This window comes from Carettochelys insculpta, chromosome 1 (assembly GCF_033958435.1).
Source record: "Carettochelys insculpta isolate YL-2023 chromosome 1, ASM3395843v1, whole genome shotgun sequence".
NCBI classification, from domain to species: domain Eukaryota; kingdom Metazoa; phylum Chordata; order Testudines; family Carettochelyidae; genus Carettochelys; species Carettochelys insculpta.
Window position 1 is genome coordinate 294579447 of NC_134137.1, and position 7394 is coordinate 294586840.

Consider the following 7394-nt stretch of genomic DNA (forward strand, 5'->3'; position numbering starts at 1 on the left):
GATGAAAATGTTACATGGTATCTTTCCTTAAAAGCTATCTTTTACTTACCATTCCTTCTGCAGCTATTAGGCTGCCATTGTGTGACTGAGATTCAGATCTTTCTTGGGAAAGGTGACCCAAACCAATCTGACTTGTTGAATAAGGCTACCGACCATGTTGCTGTAATGGGAGCTCTGGAGGCAACACCTGTGGATGGGATAGAACACAGACCCACCTGGCCATGCCTCTGAATATACAAACTGGAGGGGAGATGCCAGTGGCTTCCTGGGAGCTACTTTAGCTATATGCTGCCCAGAGCCATGACCCCGCCCCCTTGGGCCCCCATGCCTTGCCCCAGACCTGATTCCTCTCAGTCCCAGGCCCAAGAATCCTCCTGCATCCCCAGCCCCTCATCCTCAGCCCCAGTCCGGAACCCGTACCCCCGGGAGTCCTCACCTGCCCCGCTCAAGACCTTGTTCCAGCCCTGATCCCCCTCCCGTTAATCCTTCAATCGCACCCAGACAACTCTGTCTTCTGCACCCCAAGTCCCCCATCCCCAGACCAATCCCAGAGTCCAAATTCCAGCTGGAGCCTTCCCTCATCAGGCACCACAGTCCCCTGAGCCAACCCCATGAGAATGACTGAGGCTGGGGAAAGTGAGTGATGGGGGAGGGGGTGGAGTGAGCAGGGGCAGAGCAGGGGGCAGGGCAAGGGTGTTTTTTTTTCTAAATTAATCCCAGTAGCTATGGAACTGATTTCATTTCTTCTGAGCACTTGGCATCACTTGGAGTGAATTTTAATTTCAGGGACTAAAAACGACTGCAGAGAAATGATTCTTTATGAGTACTTGCAGTAATTGGAGTGAACGAGAGAGTTCAAATAAAGTATGTTTAGTATTGATGCAGGTGTGAATTAATAATCACCCCGTTGCTCAGTGGCCTTTGTTCTCAGGTGGTGGTGGTTTCATAAATGCCTACTAATAAACATCAACAAAGACACAGATATATATGATGGGCTTTATTTTACTTGAAAGGAAAATTATCATACCGTTTACACAATATTGAAGTTTACTACTCCATTTACCAATAGCTGTTTTGATTAACAGTTGTAAGGGGAGTTATGTTTAAAGACATTGAATTAATTTATCTGTGGCTTGTAAAAATGAAGTTCTAATGCTGATCTTTGAGCCTAGATTGAAACAAGAAGACTTTATATTATAGTGGATGCCATCTTAAAAATTGTGATATATAAATAAATTGATTTCTTTACAGATCATATAAAGTTCTCTTCCCCTGTAACTGAGAAACAGCCTAAGTGAGGCTTCTTTCTTGAAAGACAGAAGTTGCTTAACAGCCTTAACTCTGCACAGCAATTTAAGAAGGAAAAATGAAGACTATTGCACAGAATTGAAATGACGGGATGAATTAGACTACACATAGGCTACATCTACACAAGCACACTATGTTGAAGTAGCCTATTTCGAAGTAAGGACATCGAAATAGGCTACTTGGATGCGTATCATCTACACGTCCTCCAGGGCTGGTGCCATCGACGTTCAGCATTGAAGTAGCGATGGAGAATGTTGAAAGGAGCCACCCCAGAAGGAAATGCAGAGCATCCACACACACAAGCGCTCCCCGTCAAAATAAGAGGCTAGCAAAGCCCCAAGCTGCTCCCTTAAAGGGCCCCTCCCAGACACACTCGCCTGCGCAGCACGAGATCCACAGAGCCGACAACTGGTTGCAGACCCTGTGCACGCAGCATGGACCCGCAGCTGCAGCAGCAGCAGCAGCAGCCAGAAGCCCTGGGCTACAGGCTGCTGCGTGCAGTGACCATAGATCCCCACAGGGGCTGGACACAGCGTCTCTCAACGCCTCAGCTGATGGCCGCCGTGGAGGACCCTGCTATTTCAAAGTAGCAGGACGCAGATCATCTACACACGCCCTTCTTCGACATTGAATGTTGAAGTAGGGTGCTATTCCCATCTTCGGATGGCAGTAGCGATTTCAACGTCTCGCTGCCTAACGTCGATTTCAACGTCGAAATAGCACACGGTGCGTGTAGACGTGACGCGTGCTATTTTGACGTTATGCTGGCTACTTCAAAGTAGCCGGCTAGTGTAGACGCACCCATAATGTAATAGCGGGAGGTGGACATTGGGCCAAGACACCAAATGTAACACCCTGCTCTTACAAAGAAATTGGTAAGATGTGTAAAGAAGATGCTACTGAGCAGTGGAACATATTTTTTCCCTTTAACTTTGAGTTCTTGCTTCATTATGTTAAAATTCAAACGGGAATAATTTGTTTTCATACTATGCAGGAAAAGAGGCACATTCTCAACAGAGAAACAGTGGTTTCATCTTATAGCATAACAGAAGCAAGTGGTTAGGACAGACCCACCCAGCGCATACTGACAGAGCCTCAGTGTGCTACACAATTATTTTCTTGCCAGCTATGAGAGTTAAAGAACACAGTGTATACTTGCACGCCACCATGTGAGAAACTGGCTATGGAAGTAAAATGCTGTAAACTTCTACTTTTCTATACAGCATAAAGGAGAGAATTCATTCTGTGCCATGGAATGAGAGAGGAGAGGGTTTCTGATACATCAAAATGCTGCTAAGCAATGATGGAAACAAATACTTTGTAATAAGACCACATTTGCTCTATATTTGGTACATTTAATCACTTGCTACGATCCAGTAATAGTGGTTTGGTATTAATGGAAACCATTTCTTCTCTTCTTTTTTTGAGTTTTATAAGACACTAGGGCTACGGTTATACTACAGTGATCTGTCAAGAGACGTCACTGTCAGAAGAGATTTCCTGACAAAACTTCTGTTGACAGAGTGTGGCCGCACACAAAAGCAAATCAGCAGAGCATGCTGCTCTGTCGATGGAGCAGCCAGACTGCCTGGCTGCTCTCTCTACCAAACAGGCACCCAGCAGCACAGCAGACAGAGCTGCCCATTATTGTGGTTATCCTGTCTGTGGAGAGGTGCCCCAGGGGCATTTGCACAGCTGTTTTGTTGACAGAAATTTGATGAAGGCATTATGCATTGCAGCTTGAAGGCAGAACCCTGTAGAGAAAAGTGCTGGGGTTAGTCCATACGCTGCCAACAAAAGGCACTTTGTGTGTAAATACATAGCATTTTGTTGACAAAACTCTCCAGTGTAACTATAGCCTCTGCACATGTCTACTCAGCAAAGTTATTTCAAAATAACAGTCACTATTTCAAAATAAATGTGTGAGCATCTACACAATACAACTGCTATTCCGAAATCATTTTGAAAGAGTGGATGCCTTATTTCAAAATAGGTAAACCTCATTGCATGAGGAATAGCGCCTGTTTTAAAATAGGTATTTCTAAATAGCGGCTGTGTAGACAAGCCGTGTCTACGCTAGTCGGTTCTTTTGAAAGAGAGACCCCAGTTCAAAGTAGAGCGCGATGCATCCACACAAGCCACGCCTCTTTCAAATGTGAAATCGACGTTAAGAGCCACAGGAATCGAAATGGCTCTTCCAAACAGAAAATAGAAAGAAGCTGCTCTTTTGACACTTTTTTTTGAAAAATGACATGTGTAGACACTCTGTGTCCCACTTTTTTGAAAGAGTGGGGTCCGCAATAGTGGCGATCAGCTGTTAGGCAGAGATGTGCTGTCCAGCCCCTGCATGGCTCTACAATCTATGTGTGCAGCGGCTCTTAAAGCTGCACGGATCAGGAAACCCCATTGCAGGAAGCTGAGAGTGTGCAGGTGGCAGCTGCTACACGTACTGCCCCTGCATGCCTCAGTGTGACCCTGAGCAGCCCCCTGCATGTGATGGCCACCAGTGCACCCAAGGGTCCAGCCGGGGGGTGGAGGGGAGGGCGCGCCCCCTCCTGGATGGAGCACGAGCTCCAGGACCTGCTGGAGCTCTGGCAGGAGGAGGAGGTGCTCTGGGTGATGGGGACAAAGGAACGAAATGCGGCTGCCTTCGCCTGGTTGGCCAAGGACCTGAGTACCCAGGGTCACCCTGCTGCATTCCTGACCAAGTCGGGAGTAAGGTCAAGACTCGCTTGGGCTCGGGACTCGGACAGCCAGCCGGGGGCTGCCCCTGTTTTGTGTCCCTACTACAGGGAGCTCAGGACCATGCTAGGTTCTGGGACACCTCCTCCCCACTGGCCCTCCTGGACACCTCAGCCAAGGAGTGCCAGCCGGGTGAAGACCAGGAGCCTGGACCATCAGCCAGCCCTGCACCACCAGGGCTGAAGATGGAGCCAGGCACAGCAGCAAACTGGTCCAGTGAGGAGGGGGACCTGGTCATTGGCCTCCCCTCCGGCCCTTCCAGCTGGACATCAGCCAATGGCCATCCCCAGACCTTGGCGGAGGACTCAGATATGTATGCAACAAGGCACATGCGCCATATCATGGGATGGGGGCACCATACATGACTGGGGGCCCCCTGAGGCCCATGGTAGACCTTGGCCTGCCAGGGCCCAGCCAGACCATGGTTCTGGGATGGCGGCATGGCTGCCAGTGCCCGTCAGCACCTGCTGTCGCAGAAAGAGCCATGTCCTGCCCCCAGGTGGAGGGGTAGCGGGGTGGACTGCACAAATGGGTCACCCGCAGGGCCACTGCACCCATGGAGGGGGAACAGGGGACAGGGACCCAGTGCCCCCATTGGACATGGGGGGCGTGGGCCACAGGGCAGGGGTCGATACTCATGGCCTGTTCCTCTCTTCCCCCCTGTTTCCACAGCTGCACCATCCAAAGGCCAAGAGAGTTTTGCCCCATCCGTGGTCCCAGACAGCCCGCTGGAGGTGAGGGACAGCGACCAGCTGGAACCACCCCAGCACCAGGACAGGGCCAGTCGCAGTGGAGCCATAGGCAGCTGGCAGAGGACTCCCACCTCGCCGCCTCCATTCAGAGCCAGATGGAGCTGGCGAAGTGCTGGCTCGGCTTCGAGGAGGGGGAGGCTCCCTGGCATCGGGCAGCTTGGGGGGAGTTCCTTTCCACATTTAGGGATGTGGCGGCCACATACTGGGAGCTGCTGGCCCAGCTGCCCCCTCTTGCTGCCTTCTTGTTGTCCCCCCACCCCCGCTGCCGTGGCCCCACCTGCCAGCCCCCCAGGAAAGGACCCCACTGGCCTCGACCACCGGCCCAAAGCCAATCCCCAGCCCTACCTCCCCATACTCCCCACCCCCTCCCAGCCCTGCCAGGGACCCCAGACGAGGGTGGGGCATGGGACCCAGGGCCGGCACGGGTTGCACCTCTCCACCCCTGCCCCAGAGTGATGGCCCAGTAGGCGGGCCACCTAGGTCCCCATCTCCTGTAAATAGTTAGCCTCCCTGTGAATGGTTATCCACCCCGCTCTTGTACATTGTTAGACGTTCTGTAATGTTTAGCATGAAGTATTACCCACACATTTTTTGTACTTAGCAATACACAGGTTTATTTCACCAAAACCTCTGTGTGCTTTGTGCTCGTTGGTGGGGGTGGTGTGTGGGAGATGAGGGGAGGGTGTGGGAGGCCCGCCGGGGTGGCTGGGATGGTGCTTACTGGGGGCCCTGCTCAAAGTACCAGTGCAGGGCCTCCCAGATGCGGATTCCATCCCGGTGGGCCTGGTGGCTATGGGTGGCAGCTGGCTGGGGGAGGCCTGTGCCGGCCTTGGGCACCCACCCCTGCACAAAGACCTCCCCCTTACTCTCCACGATGTTGTGGAACTTGCAGCAGGCACCCAAAACCTGGGGGGCATTGAGGACACCCATGTCAAGTGGTCAAATATGCACTCAACCACCTGGCAGGCATGGCTGAGCTAGCCATTGAAACAGTCCTGGCTGGGGGTGGGGTGGCCTGTATAGGGCTGCATGAGCCAGGGCTGGAGCGGGTATGCTGCATTGGCCACCAGGCAGAGGGCACGGTGGTGTCCTCCAGTGGGGTCTGCCTCTGGGGGATGTAGGTCCCTGCCTTCAGCTGGTGGCACAGGCCCGAGTTATGGAACACCTGCACATTGTGACACCTGCACATTGTGGGTGCAGCTGGGCCAATCCACATATATGTCCTGGAACCAGCCTTGGCTGTCCACCACGGTCTGCAGGAGCACAGAATGGTAGCCCTTCCTGTTGATGAACTGTTCTCCACTGTGCTCCTGGGCGTGCATTGGTATGTGGGTCCTGTTGTGGGCCCTGAAGCAATTTGGCAATCCCAGTGCAGTGAAGCCTGCGATGGCTGCATCCAAGTGCCGAAGGCAGATGACCCTCTGGAGGACCAAGACATTTAGGGCGCATACCACCTGTGGGGGGGGGGCAAAGGCACCTGTGAGGTTGTGCTCGCCCCCCCCCCCCAGCCCTATCCTGACCCCACCTCAGCCCCCCTGTGGGTCTCCCCATGGGCCCAAACACAAAGTGTTTGTGATACTTTGTGTGTATTTATTTTTAGTTCTTGAGATTTGGGGCATTCCAAAGAGATAAGTATCTGTTAGACTCACAGGATGAAAAAATGAGATAGCACATCTCTCCAAAGAGTATTGCTTAAGTATTTAGGATTTTGTATTTAGATCTGGGTCTATGTTTGGATTTCAAACATTTCCTGTCTGCTGAACATGGGCGTGTTTGAATTACTCTGTATCCAAATCAAAATTTTCCTAGTTTGGGTTCAGATTTTTTGATTGTATTTATTTAGTAAAGTTTAGTTCAGATGACTCCTTGAGAATTTGTGAGTTTGAATGCACAAAAGTTATCAAACAGACTTTTTTGTTTTGCATTAATGCCCAGAAATATCTGCTCCTTAGAACAGACAATCATTTTCACATATTTTAAATATCCATTTTTTGTTCACTATTCATTAAGCACATGATTCGTTTCTTGGCTATTTGTGTCACTATGTTTACATGAATGACAAGGAACGTGCTCCTTCAGAATTTAGGCTGAAAATTGCACGAAGAGAGTGTGTAAGACTTGTCAAAGAATCATGCAGTGTGGCATGATGTACTCGAGAATGCTTGGAAATGGATGATATATTTCCTTTTGTGGGATTTTTAATGCTATAAAGAAGCCTTGTGTCTATGTAATTATCTTCATGTAGTTCTTCAACATGTGCTTTTGGTTACTAGTTTATACTTAGACACTCACACTCAGCAGTCAGATTAGTTATTCCAATATTCGTTCCCAGAAGAATCCTCCCATATTGTTTTTGTTTTCAAGTATAATACCCACCCTCAATCCACTGAGACAGCTTCCATCTGAATTTCTTCCCCACTCTACCATTAAATGTTTGCAAGGCAAGTTCAATGCTGGTCACAGTGACACATGTGCAATTTTATTTCCTAACCAGAGCCCTATATTTTGTATATCAAAATCAAAAACTGTACAAGGCTGTTGCCCAGCTGCTGCTGTTGCTTTCTCAATGCACAGCTTTCAGTGGGAACAGAC

At 50.1% G+C, this 7394-nt stretch overlaps 1 long non-coding RNA gene across 2 annotated transcripts in view; it reads left to right on the plus strand.

Moving 5' to 3' along the window:
- Nucleotides 1-5413, plus strand: part of LOC142007372 (uncharacterized) — a 109705-nt gene extending 104292 nt beyond the window's left edge. For both annotated transcript variants that reach the window (XR_012643923.1, XR_012643922.1), the window contains exon 5: nt 4723-5413. This is a non-coding gene — a long non-coding RNA (uncharacterized LOC142007372). The remainder of the gene's footprint in view (nt 1-4722) is intronic.
- The last annotated feature ends 1981 nt before the right edge of the window (nt 5414-7394 follow it).